We start from the raw sequence: 14,157 nt of genomic DNA on the forward strand, positions 1-14,157 counted from the left end.
ACTATTTCTTCTTAAATTCACCTATCTTACTAAGTTCTTTTTATTATATCTTATATTTTCTCAGGTATTACTCTTTGAGTTTCTAGGTATATATTCAAACTTCCTGCAAATAATTTCATCTTCTCCTTTCCACTTTTAATGCCACTCTTCTCTTTTTTCCCCACTCTTCTCTTTTCTAATTAAGTTGAACATTCTAACAGATCAATATTAAATTTATTGGTAATATTCACAGAGCTGCTTTCAGTATTTTACAGTTAAGCACAATCCATCTTTCTCAGAAATACATTTTTCCCATGTTAAGAAAGTGTTCATCTTTGTTAATTAAAATTTTGTACTAGGAAGAAAGTTGAATTCTAGCAAAAGCTTTTTTAGTTGCAATCTTTGATGACATAAAATGAAGAAAAAATGAACATATTTCCAAATATTAGCCATCCTTGCATTGCTGAGATCAAATACAATTGACTGGAGTATAACTCAATTAATATGCCTCTGCATTCTATCTGGGATTAATTTATTTACCATTGCATTAATACATGTAAGAAGAACTACTTTGAAAATTTTTTCAGTATCTAACAGAATGTTAAAATTGACATTTTGACAAAGCACCAAGATAAAATATAATGTGCTAGACATTCCTCCATTCCAAAGTAGGTGTTATGCCTCATGCAAGATTTACAATGAAATATCCCTAAACTGGCAACACAATTCTTAAAGCCCTACACCTTTATTAAGAACTGAAATGTTTGAAATTTTATATTAAAGAGAAGACTTTGTGAAAAGAAATTCTGAGAGTATTACCAACATGCTAGGAATCTCAATCCTGTAGTAGGGAAGATTTGGACAGTGTCTGATTCTTACCATGAGTATAATGGAGGTTTTGAAGGGACTACTTAGAAGCTTTATTCATGTCCCCCTAGATTTGTGGCTCATGCCTAAAAGAGCTCAAGTGATCTTTGAATGAAGGCTGAAACTGGGAAGTTACTTTTTTCTCTGAAAGTAGGTCAAATGTAGGTTAACCATGGTGACTATACATATGGATCCCAAGTAGAAATGTCATGCTGGAATTATTTGTGATCCACCCCCAAAGCATTGCCCTTTAGGATAAAAAATATCATCTGGAAAGGGATATGGGGTGTCCATCCAGAAGAAAATCCTCTGTGGTGAAGGTAGACCTGACAAAGGAAAGATACTGCCATGTCACCGGAGTTTTAGAAAAAGGCACTCCACAGAGAAATCTTCAGAAAACACACAAAAGTACCCAACATGTAAAAAAAGTTGGCTTTAAATACCTGCATTGTCCAAAATCATGATGATATCTGTCAAGCATGAGTTATCCTACTTGCCTTACCTCCTCTTTCATACTTTACTCTCCTCCCAACCCCACCCACTCTGATGGTGTTAGATTAAGAGATGCTAAATAGAACAAGAGGTTAAGTGAGAAGGAGGGAAAGACAATTGAGTGCCCTCTCTTCCTCCTGAAAGTAATCATCCCAAAGGAAACTCCGGCTGGAAGGGAAAGAAAAATCAACCTCAAAGTTTTGATCATTTTATAGGACTAGATATTTTAAAGGTTTGCGACATAAAGGAATGGTCAGAAAGAAACAGCACTTAGTTTCACTTGGTAATCCAGGGGGAGAGAAAGGATAATGCTCACTAAATCAGATTTAAAAGAATGGTGAGTCAAAATATGTTTGCTTTTATAATTACATACCAGGACTTCTTCTGGTTCCATGTGCAATCAAATATATTGTTTTTGTGAGATTTTTGTGTCCATGAAATGCCAGCTTCAAGAAAGTATTTATAAACTTCTCTTCTTTCTTGGAGACTTAACAACTATTTTGATAAACACCTAAATCACCTTTGAGGTGGTCACAGGGGATAATCAGTTATTTAGTCTTCCTCTTTTCTTAGAAACCAGTTCTGGTATAAATCACTTTTTAAGAAGGCCTAGCAGCTTATGAGATCTATAGATCTTATGAGATCTATATCTTTTTGGCCCCTCATTCTTCTTTAGCCTTGTTGCAATATCTTAACTTGGCTATTACTTGCCTTCCAAAGACCACATGAAAAGTACGGTGGCCAAGCAAAGTTAAGTATATGGTTCCTGCTACAGCAAGGGAGAACTTTACCTTGACAGAGCCTTAAAAGTGTCTCAGAGGGGAACGTCAAAGGAAATCTAAGGTTTTAGGGCCTCAGTTGGATCATTATCATTTGAATCTTGAAAGGTAAGAAAGCAGCTGTAATCAGGCAAAGTTTATGATACAATGACTTTGGATTGGTGGGCATAGCAAGTGAAGGCGAGAGAAGATTCTTTAAGCAAGTCTTGATGAGAAAGCTCAGGGTCTGATTAGTATACTGTCTTAGTTGTTCCGTACTCTTGTCTAGGAGGGATAAGTTTTTGTGGAGGCAGTAGCTAAGTGTTTTTGTTTATTCTTAGTACTGTTTACATATGACTAGGAAAGTGTGTTCAATCACAGAATTTTTAGGATGTGTGCAGAAAAATATTTAGGCCCAGTATGGTCTGAACACAGAGCAAAGGACTTGTGTGGGTTCCAGTTGTCAAATTCAGTTCTGCAGATTCAGCTCCTACAAAAGAAGTCTTTTGGAGTTACAAGAAGAAGTTCTGCATCTTCAGTGATTAAGAAAATTGAGGGGCGCCTGGGTGGCGCAGTCGGTTAAGCGTCCGACTTCAGCCAGGTCACGATCTCGCGGTCCGTGAGTTCGAGCCCCGCGTCGGGCTCTGGGCTGATGGCTCGGAGCCTGGAGCCTGTTTCCGATTCTGTGTCTCCCTCTCTCTCTGCCCCTCCCCCGTTCATGCTCTGTCTCTCTCTGTCCCAAAAATAAATAAACGTTGAAAAAAAAATTTTTTTTAAAAAGAAAATTGAAAGAATGCACAGAAATGTGAGGTAGATTTGTCTGATTAGCTCCAGAGTGACCGAAGTCTCAGGATTCCTACGATTCACAAATAGCTTTAGGAATAGCATATGATGGCCTTAGAGACTTAACCTTTTGCTCACCTTAGAGTTTATCCTTCTTACAAAAGAGCATTTGACTGAGTTGCCTCTTGCTCCCATGGGGGGCATCTGTTAGGCAGAATTATTGCCAAGCTGTTCAGGAAGAGTTGCCCTACTCTCTTTCCAGCGTAGCCCACACAAAAGCGTAAAAACTCATGATAAAATGGAAAGCAAATTAACATTAAGAAATATAATAGTCCATCTAAAATGTATGAAGCCAACTTATAAAATTATTAAAGCCAAATTATAATTCTGTTTGCTGGAATAAAATAAAAACAAAAAAACTTTACATCAAAATGGAGCAGAAAGGTATTATCACTAAATCTATTATGTTAACTGCCACCTTGATATTTTGGTGAGACTAGGCCTATGGCACATGCCCCTCTTTCTGATCCAGGCAGCTGTGGTCAGGGAAGCCATGTTAATTTCACCTACAGTGCCAAAGTTGAAGGCAGGACACCTAATAAAGAACCAGTTGGGACCATATTCTACAGAAAGTTTCTGGGAAACTGAGCCCAGTCTTCTTGGTATCCATAGTTTTCAGAGGAATCTATGTATCTATTCTGGATAGTAAGAAAACTCCCTTTCTGGAAGTTTGCTGTAAAGTCTGAATGAAAAGATACCTAATTTATGTAAGACCCAGGTACTAAATTTTACTCAAAACCCTGCAAATTGATCCTACTGAATTGTTACCCTACATTCATAGCATTATTTAAACGATGTTAGTCAACATTAATCCACCATTCATTGTAAATATGATTTAAAGTAACTTAAAGGTGTAATTTTAACTGCAATTTAATACATGTCTGAAGCCATTTTTATCTTTTCCTTAATCATCTCACTCTGAATCAAAAGTATATTACAAAGACATACCTGGAATTTTGTCCATTTACCTAGCACCGGGTTTCATAATAGCAGTACTGCTGACATGTGGGTTGGATAATCATGTGTTATGGGGGCTGTCCTGTGCATTATAGGATGTTTAACAGCACAGTAGATGCCGTAGCAACTGCTCCCTCACCCCAAACCAGTTGTGACAACCAAAATTTGGTCCAGAGTTGCCAAACACACGGGGATGGTGGAGTGAGGGAAACACTCGCCGGAGAGAACCCCTGCTGTGGTGGAACATGAAGGCTTCCCAGTTTGCACATTCTGCACCATCTGCTATCTAATGCTAGGAAGCCCATTGATTATCACTGATGACATCTAAGCTAATCGATTCTTAGATTACCTTTACAGCATATTCCATAATCAAATACATATGGCAGGAAAGAAACAGGGGGTTGACATGCCTCTAGGAGTATGCTTGTATTTGTTTTCTTCAATTAAAACGTGTTATTCTCCTGCCAGAGGATTTAGATCAATAGTTTCTTCCTCCCTTAGAGCCAGTTATGGGATCCGCATTCTAGTTCATGTCAGTTCCCGGTAGCAAGATCCTACCAAGTCCTATCTGTACAAAACCCTGTTTTCGATGACAAATTTCAGCAGTTTAATAAACTGTCTTACACAAAACAAACCATTTTGAACACAATAAAGGCATTATTTTTGAATTGGAATTTATCTTGGTTTCGGGAGAGGCTGTTATTGGAAAATCACGACTGCAGCTCACTCTAGACCAAACCGTTCGTCAGGAAGAGTCACGAATTTCCCATTTCCCATTCTCCGAGCACTTCTCTCACTCCCAGGGGAATGATTTATGCAGTGGCAGAGCGGGGCTGATATTCCTCCTGCTTCACTTTCAAATTGCAGCGTGAATAACATTATCAGATCTTTATTGGAGGTTCATGAAAATTATACTTAGTTTCTTATTTCAGGAAGATCTTTCACTGAAATGTTTAGCTTTTTAAACAAATCCTGGCATGACTTCATATTTTCAGCTTGTTCAGTAGTACTTGTATACATGGAGAGGGAGAGGGGAGTTGGAGAGGAAACAGAAAGGTAGCAGCCAAAGATGTAGCCTTTTAATGGGCTAGATGCCTCTCAACTACCAAAAAACAGAATCTACAGCATAAACCCTTTGAGATATATTTCACATAAGTAAGTGCAGTGCAATGGAAAGAAAAGTAATTGTGGTAGGCCAGCAAGAAACCTGGCTTCACCCTCTTTTGGAAACATTTAGTGTTTCCTTGTTTTCTTTATTCATAAGTAAGGGTAAATAATTTTCATTAACTTATACAATAAGAATTTATTGAACACCTAGTATATGCCAAACATTATATTTTGTGCTTAGAACACAAAGATAAATGTGAAAGACTTCTATGTTGTCTACATTAACACTAATATATTAATATTAAAAAAGAACAATCTAATAAGCAAAATGTTATGTAAATAAAGCTTGGAAGACAAAATATAAATCAAAACATGAGAGTTTACCAATTAGTGATAATATTCTGTGTATATAAATTGTATGGGATTATACAAATTTATGTGCTTAATTTCCATATGTGAAACTTGCCAAACAAACATAAAACACAGGGAGATTTTAATGCTTTGGTTATTATAGTCAGTACAACATTAATTCAATAATATTTTAGAAATATTTATTAAATTTAAAATGATTATATCCTTGACATAACATTTTCACATCTAGTTATCCTTCAGAAGTAAGTGTCAAAGTATGATAACATATGTACATTTCTATATTGTTTTTTAAGTACTCATTTATTTATTGAGAGAGAGAGAGCACACAAGCAGGGGCGTGGCCTTAGCCCCTGATGTGGGGCTCAAACTCAGGAATCATGAGATCATGACCTGAGCTATCAGATGCTCAATGAACTGAGTCATCCAGACACCTCCATTTCTATATTGTTTTGATAGCTAAGAACTCAAATTTTCATCAGTAGAGAAGCACTATGATAGACCCATTTAATGGAATAACATGAAGCCATTAAACATAATGAGATAGACTTAAACTTAGCAGCATGAAATAATGTTCACAATACACTGATAAATGAAAAATGTCAAATTTGAGAGCAGTCTGTATTGTCTGATATCTTCCTGTAAAAATAGACTAAAACACTATTAGTAATATGTATAGAAAAAAATCTGAAGGACTGGATAGCCAGAAACTAATGGGGAAATATGGAGGACTTTTATTCACTTTATTCATTTCCTTAGCATTTGGATTTTAACTTTTGCTTACTTTTATAATTATAAAAATACGGCAATATAAATTTTTATGTCACTAATATTGTCTTCATAGGATTTGACATTAAAAAAAGTATAGGTCAATTTTCTTCTGTTTTTATACCAGTTAGAACTTTTAAGCTGAGTAGCACTAACATTCTTAAACATTGCCATCCCAAGTTGTTCCTTAGTTTTTAATTAGTCATTCCTTGGAGAAAACATGAGCTGCCAATGAGTAAACAAAAATGATTTAAGAACTCACATCATAAGATTTACACTTGTGGAGTATTTGACATCTTTCCCTCCCAATTTACCAGGAGTTTAACATTTTTCAGGTTCATTTTTAAATAACTGTTTTTATGTATAATTGCGTTGTAAATAACTCTGATGAATTATTGGAAAATTTTCCTTGGCCTCTTTTGTGTTTTTTTTCCCATGGAATTTTATCTCTTTGACTTAATTAGGTTGGAAAAAGAAATGTAAGTTAGTTAACTGTGCTTAACCCACAAAAACCTCGTCTAGTTGGGTAGTTGCTATATCAGTTACAGGATATGAGATATTATCATGTCAAAATGTCCTGAAACTGAGCAAGCTGTATATATAGGCCAAAACAACTAGTTCAGAAATCTTTAAAAAATCTTTATATGTCATTAAAATGTCAGCCAAGGTATATTTCCATATAGAATACTTGATAACATCAACATTTCCTTAGCCTTTATTGCATATTTTGTTTATTTCATATTAATACATGATACAGGCTTCAGGAAACTTGGCTAAAGTTGACTAAGGACAACACTCTTTCACTACAGAGAGTTACATGTAAAATTTCCTTATGAATGTAGTAATCTGATGCATTGTATTCCAGTCTAAAGACCATACAGAGGGAAAAAATGCATGAAAGGCACTTTTTGACAAACTAGAACAAATCTAAATTATGCAAGGTAAATTGAACAAATTGTATAGTACTTTGTGATGCTCTTTACAAGCTCATTACATTATCGTCTTTAGTATCAGTCATGTTATCTTGCCATTCTTTAGCCAATTAGGTATAGAAGAGTACAACTTAAATGTTATAGAGTAAATAATAGAATGTAGTCATTAGTCATTGGAATGAAATATTTATACACTTGTCTATGTAAGGAACATCACCAATTGTACCTTTACGGTGACCCAGGGTCAAATCCAAATATATGTGCCAGTGCCATTATGTGCATTGCTAGATATTTAGATAAAGGCAAAGTTGAATTTTAGTAAAATTCTACTTTTTGACTAAAGCAATCATACTTAAACTCTGAAATGCATTGTTATTTTTCAGTGGTCACTTTTCAGTCCATTCAGTTGTCACTTTTCAGTCCCTACATTATAGCCAAGGGTCCTATTGGAACTCATTGGTAGCATAAATGTAGCTTTACCAAACCTGGTATTTGGCCAAACAGAACAGGTTCCTAGCCTGTACTTGGAATTTAAAAATTGGTGGTAGCTATAAATAAATAAATAAATAAATAAATAAATAAATAAATAAGACATTCCATTAGAGAGTAGAGCATGTAAAAAGATTTGGAATGAAGAGAAAAAGATTCAGAATGGATTGAACTCAGAATTCTTTATCTTTAATTGATTACCCTAACATATCTCCATAGGGCAAAATCAGATTACAAATTTATATTTTCATTTTGTATTTCTTGAAATCATAAGGCTCTTAGTATTATTATTTTCTCATCACTTGAGCCATTATTACAGCTATTTTTTGGAAGCCAGTAGCAAAATAACATATTGTTAATTATTACACACACTTGCTCTATGTGCAAGTCTTTTCAAAATTAGTTTATGAATTTATCCATTGATGAATGTTTTGTATTTCTAATATGAAACTGGGTTTATTCATAATTATAAGTTGAATAGCTATAAATGCTGAAAACTCATGTTTACATAAGTAAGTAGATGGGAATTGTTGCAGCATTGACATATAATTGAACTAATTTAATCTCAGTTATATGGCAGAAAACACTGTCATCAATATTTATTTTTAATGTTAAGCTAAATGCCAAGTAGATCCTGCTTCAATTTAATTAAGAGCAATTTAGATACTATCTGATTTCTGAAAAGATCAGTTACCCAGTCATTAAATACTCATTTGCCCAACACCATCATCAGTCTTCCCATGGCCACTTTGTTTGACATGGAGAAGGTTACACTTTTGGCCAAAGCCCCTTAGTAAGGTCACTGTTAGAGGAGACATAGAATTTTGTCTTTTATTATTTGGGAAAGGGTGATTATGAAAAGAGAGGTAACACTGAGAACCAGCATATGCCAGATGGATTCACTTTAAGCATAAGCATTTTTTAAAATCTCAGATATTCTATAAAAGATCAATTTTAGGAAGCTGAGAATTGGAAATTAACTACTTTAAAGCCACCCACCTCCAAATATCATTAGGAAAGCCTTCATGCATTCTCCCTCTGAGCCTAAGGGTGTTCTGGTTTGAAGGGTACAGTCATTTTAATGTTCTGGATTAAGGTCAAGATTTCATGTACAGTTCCCTTCCTCACATGAGTCCAAGGGCTTGTCACCTGCCCCAGTTTCCTACCACACAGCCACAGTACCCATTCACTTACCATTCTTGTTTTCTGTACTTTGTATATTGTTAGCACCTGAGGATCTTACTTTCTTCCCCGTGTGTTCAACTACACATTTGAAAAAATTTTCATAGTTTGCTAGCATTCCTGTATTGGGAAAATTCTTAAGTTATCTTAGTGTACCATTCCATTTTACTAAAAAGTTTGTGGGGCACCTGTGTGGCTCAGTCAGTTAAGCATCCAACTTCAGCTCAAGTAGTTCATGGGTTCAAGCCCCACATAAGACTCTGTGCTGACAGCTCAAGAGTCTAGAGCCTGCTTTTGGATTCTGTGTCTCTCTCTCTCTTTGCCCCTCCCTGCTTGTGCTCTGTCTCTCAAAAATAAATAAATGTCAAAAGGTTTTTTTTTTAAGTTTGTTTAATCTAGAAACCAAATGTTTCAGAAATCTCTGTATGGGAGGGGCTTATGGGTACAGTCTGGCTGGAATGGAGAAAGTGGTCTTTACTGTGTAGTGTGCACACTGTGATTTTTTTCTTTAGGCTGTATATTATACATCAATACATATAGAAAATTTTCATGGTACTATTCATGCTTCCATAATATTTAGAAACTATAAGAATATCAAGGCAGGGGTAGGAATGGGGGGAGGTAAATGAAGGTAAAAACACCCTACCTAAGACATTCCATGATACCTCCACTCACTATAAAATGCCAAAAAATAAAGCTAACTCTTTAATAGCTACACCAAGAATTATACAGTGAATGTGTTATCTAGAGAGGCATTTAGTAAACACTATTTGATATGGATGAATTATAAATACTATGAGTTGTTGGAAAAGAGCATGTGCAAGACAATTGATGAATAAGTTTGCTCAGTACTAAATAATGTAATAAGAATTTGCATAGCTTTATAGTGTGTATCCTTTGAGTGCAAGACAAAAGCCTTTTTAAAAATTTGTTTATTATATACCATTTATCAAAAAAAAACCAGGTGTATGGGATTGCTTAACACTGTATCCATATAGCTATTTTCAAATTACTTGATAGGGTTTTTAAAGAAGATATTCAAATAAATAAGTACACAAATGGGAAAACAAAACAAAATAAAATAAAACATAGTAAACTAACTGAAGGGAAACATCATCATTAAACTTGTTCAGTCAGAAAATTTAATCCAGCTAATTTTGCCAATGTAGGGGATATAACCAAAGTTTGGGATGGGGTTAGAAGATGGCAGAGAAAGAGATAAGCCTTTGGGCTGCCCTCTGTACTTACCTGTTAACCACAGGGGTTCTGGGATTACCCTACTCTCTCTTTGATGTGGAATTCTGGAATTCTCAAGGATAATGAAAGGATACCTAGAACTATGTCGATGGGCAGTGAGCAGGATTTTCAGTGCTCCCTGAAGCACTCTATGATTTTCATCAACTTTACCTAAGAATAAGCCCTATTTTCAAAGATCTTTTTGTGTTGTAAAGTGTGGTTGTATTTATTTTATTTATGGTTTTTGTTCACAAGCACTACGATTTCAGGGATTTGTTACTGCCCATTTTAGCTTGGCGATAATTCTTTATGAAACAAACCTTCCTTATTGAACAAACTTCTTGACCATTCTTTGTGATATGCCCACCTTGAAATCACACAGCCCCTTCTGGGTCATGATCTGGATCCTCAGGATCTCGGAATTCCATGTCCAGTGGTCCTGACTTTTCTTCCAGGCTTTATCCCATCAAAGGCAGACTGAACCATTATGTGTAATCCCTAGACCCAAGGCGGTAGAGTTGAATAGGGAGTCCACATGTACAGGACAAAGTGGGATGGTATTTGGGGTGTGATACAAAGAAAAGCGGGACGAGCTTCAGGCCAAGTGCTGGCTCCCTCTCTCCCTGCTGTGCTCTGGTACGGGACTCCCATACCAGAAAAAAATCCAAGTTTCCCAAATTTAACCTGGCCTTCCAGGTCATTACGAAGACGTATTTGTCAAGTGGAAGGAGGGTACCTATTTTATTTGATAATTTATTAGGTTGAATTGTTACCTTTAAATATTTAGATATATAGTATTAGAACCTGCTATTGGTGGTTGTTTGTTGTTTTTACTTTTTTCTTTGGCCTGGGTCCTACATTAGATAAAGCTAGGCTACAGACATCCCTCACAGCCACAGCAGCCAGAGCCTCCTGATGAATCAGGACATTCATATGCATTCACAAATAACCAAGTGCAAAGCAGCATTTTCCACATGAATATTTACAGTGCAAAGTCAATCTATGGTGGAAAAATGTCTCAGCCTGCTTACCTTCTACCCCCAAAGCAGAACTTAAGACTAAAGCTTTTGTGACACTGAATTATTTCAGAATGTGACCTCAAAAAGTAGAGAACTGAAAAAAATGACACAGAAATGAAGGGAAAGGCAATCTAAAGCTGTAGTGATGAGCTGGTTTTCTGTGGGCTCGGTTCCGCTCAGTCCTGCAAGCTACTGGGTAAAATGTGTCTCAGAACCATCCATCCAAGGAACATTACAGAGGAGTATTAGTTTACTGGCTCACAGCCCTCCAGTATATTAACTCCTTTGCTCTTTCAGATTGGTGTGTGTTAGTATGACTGAGCAGTTTGTGCAGCCTGGAGAAGTCCCACTTGGTGGAAGCAGAGAAGGTTAGGGGAAGAAAGTAAAGACATGCCCTGTTATGGAATGAGGTCCTGTCAGGTTGTGTCTGTAGGCAGCTGACTGCATAGAAATGGCTAGAGTAACAAGGTAGGGTGAGAGGAAATGAGGTAGGTGTAAGAGATTTCTGATAGCCTTCCTTCAGGGAGGAACTAGGGAGAATAGCGATTATGTTTAAACTGTGCTCCATAGAATGGGCAGACAATAGCAGTTGGAAATGGAGAATATAGTCATTTCCTAGGGCTGCTGTAATAAAACACCACACACTGGGTAGCTTAAAACACCAAAAATGTATTCTCTCATATTTCTGGAAGCTGGAAGTCCACAATCAAAGTGTCTATAGGGTTGGTTTTTTCTAAGGGTTTTTTCATGAGGGAGAATCTGCTCCATGCCTCTCACCTGGCTTTTGGTGATGGTTGGCAGTCATTATAGATACATCACTTCTCCCTGTGTGTTTGAACCTTCTTATGGCCATTGTCTTATGAGTAAGCGCACAAGTCATGCTGTATTAGTGGCCCACCTACCCTAACTAATCACATCTACATTAACCTTATTTCAAAATAAGGTCACATTCTGAGATACTGGGGGTTATAACTTCAACGTATCTTTTGGGGGGAACACAATTCAATCCATAAGAAAGGAAGATCATTGTAGGCTGAAGCAATTTAGGAAAATTATGTAGGAGCTTAAAACTATTCAGAAAAATTCAGTAAAATGCTATTACTAGAACTTAAGTGAGACAGTGGAAATAGAGAAGTTAAACAAAGCATGGATCAGACCATTACAGTTTGGAATGCACCAGTGAGGACACTGGGCTTGGTCCTACAGGGAGCCCTCGAAACCCTGTTTGCAAAGGATAGTGTGGTCTGTGTTCACTTCTGCAGGCTCAGGTATTAGGGATAGGGACTGGAGAAGATTCAATGAATATTCCTTTTTATTTTTCATGTTTTTAAAAAATAAAGTTCTTTCTTCAGCACTCTTTGTAACATTTTTTAAGTTCTAGAGTATATTGACAATGGTATTAACATTTAAAAACAAACTCCTGAATACTTCTGCTTCAGAATCGTAGATCCCCTTTCATAAAATAATGATACAAAAGATCACTACTGCTTCCACGTGTTTCTGTTTCTTAACATCAAGGTCAGCAGTGCAAAGAAACAATAATGACATGACAAATTTGAATTGTAATGTAAATGTAGCATATTAGTAGTACTAGTATATAACATTAGTATTTAAAGCATTTTCACATTTAGAACTATTAGAATTTTTTAAATATGTGCTTTATAATCTCAGAGCAAAGGCACTGAATAAAAAAGCAACTAAGAAATATCCACAGAACATGTTGTTACTCCAAATTAATTCCAGTGGGTAGACATGTGGTGACTGATTCCAAGTGCCTTGAGTATCTATAGAGTGATAGTTTGTGCTCACGACTTGCAGGAACCTGAAGTCTATGAGTTGAAAGACAGGAAAACACAATCAAACTTGGCTTCTTTGGTATCTTGGAGACAACGTGACTCTATGAGCTCGCCTCTCTTAGGCTTTCTGAAGTCAGTCTACGTGGCTGGAAACGGGAATGCCTACTCTTTATGCAGGTTCTGGCTTACAAGTACTAAACAATGAAAGCAAAGAAATGGACTTGGTGTTCAAAGGGCTAATCCACATGTGAGCTTGGCTTGCACAATAAGAAGGGAGCCATTTCCATATCATCACAGGACCAAGAACAGCCAGGCTTTGACAGGGCATCGAAAATGTCCGGCCTCTTGCTGGTACCCATTCTACTCTTGTCACAGACATTGAAGCAAGTGGGCTTGGATAAATACAAAACTGGGCCTCACGTGGTGCTCCTCCATTACACACATGTCAATATGTGGAGATTTCCGCCTGAGAGGAAACCATGGAAAATGGAAATTCAACATATGGTCAATGAGGGCTGCAAAAATCATGGAGAGGAACAGTTGCACCCCTGAGGCTTTCAGCGGCACTCCTCCGTAATTGCTTAATTGAAATTTTATTCCTTTCATTCAGCCTCGCAGCAGGAGTGAATCTACAATTACAAAGCAAGTTTTGATATTTCATTCCTGCCCTTTATACCAATGGGTGAAGAACGGGCATTAATTAAGGGATAGCTACAAAACAAATTGCTCTGGAAGGGAAGAAAAGGGAGAGATGTGAAAGTGTGTATGAATGTAATTAAAAGAGGGGAATGCAGAAGCAACATAGAACATTTTTGTTTTTTTGTTTTTTTCTTCTGTATTGGTAACAGCAACATAGGAAAATAATTTTACTGAAAATTTGTGGGTAGATTAAAAGGACATTAATTATAGTGAAAAAATGTTTTTTAATCGGTCATAGTTCAAATTTTACAGGCCAAGTGACTTGAACAATTCAAGGTCACTCCTCAGACCCTCAGATATGGTACAATGTGGGTAATAACTGCAAATTGTTATACTTTACAGGGAAAGTATGAGAATAAAGTGAGATGCTACAGGGAAAAGCATACTGCAAATTGTAAAGTTCCTGTGCTCAGGAAATTGCATGATTGATTCAGAGAAAGATTTAACCATTTGTTTATTTTCTAATAGTGTGAGGGAGGGAAGTAGGAGCTGAGAAGCAATCAGCATACTCCTTATTAGTACTCTAACAGAGTTTAACTTTCCAAAACTAATATGTGAAAGAGAAACTCAGTCCTTCTGCCACCAGTAATTAGCCACAGGAATTATAATGGGATTGAAACTTTAAGGTGCTTCTGGAACTTATTTAGATATGTCCTCAGTATGA

This window comes from Puma concolor, chromosome C2 (genome assembly GCF_028749965.1).
Source record: "Puma concolor isolate L17-30 chromosome C2, mPumCon1.1.hap2, whole genome shotgun sequence".
NCBI classification, from domain to species: Eukaryota; Metazoa; Chordata; class Mammalia; order Carnivora; family Felidae; genus Puma; species Puma concolor.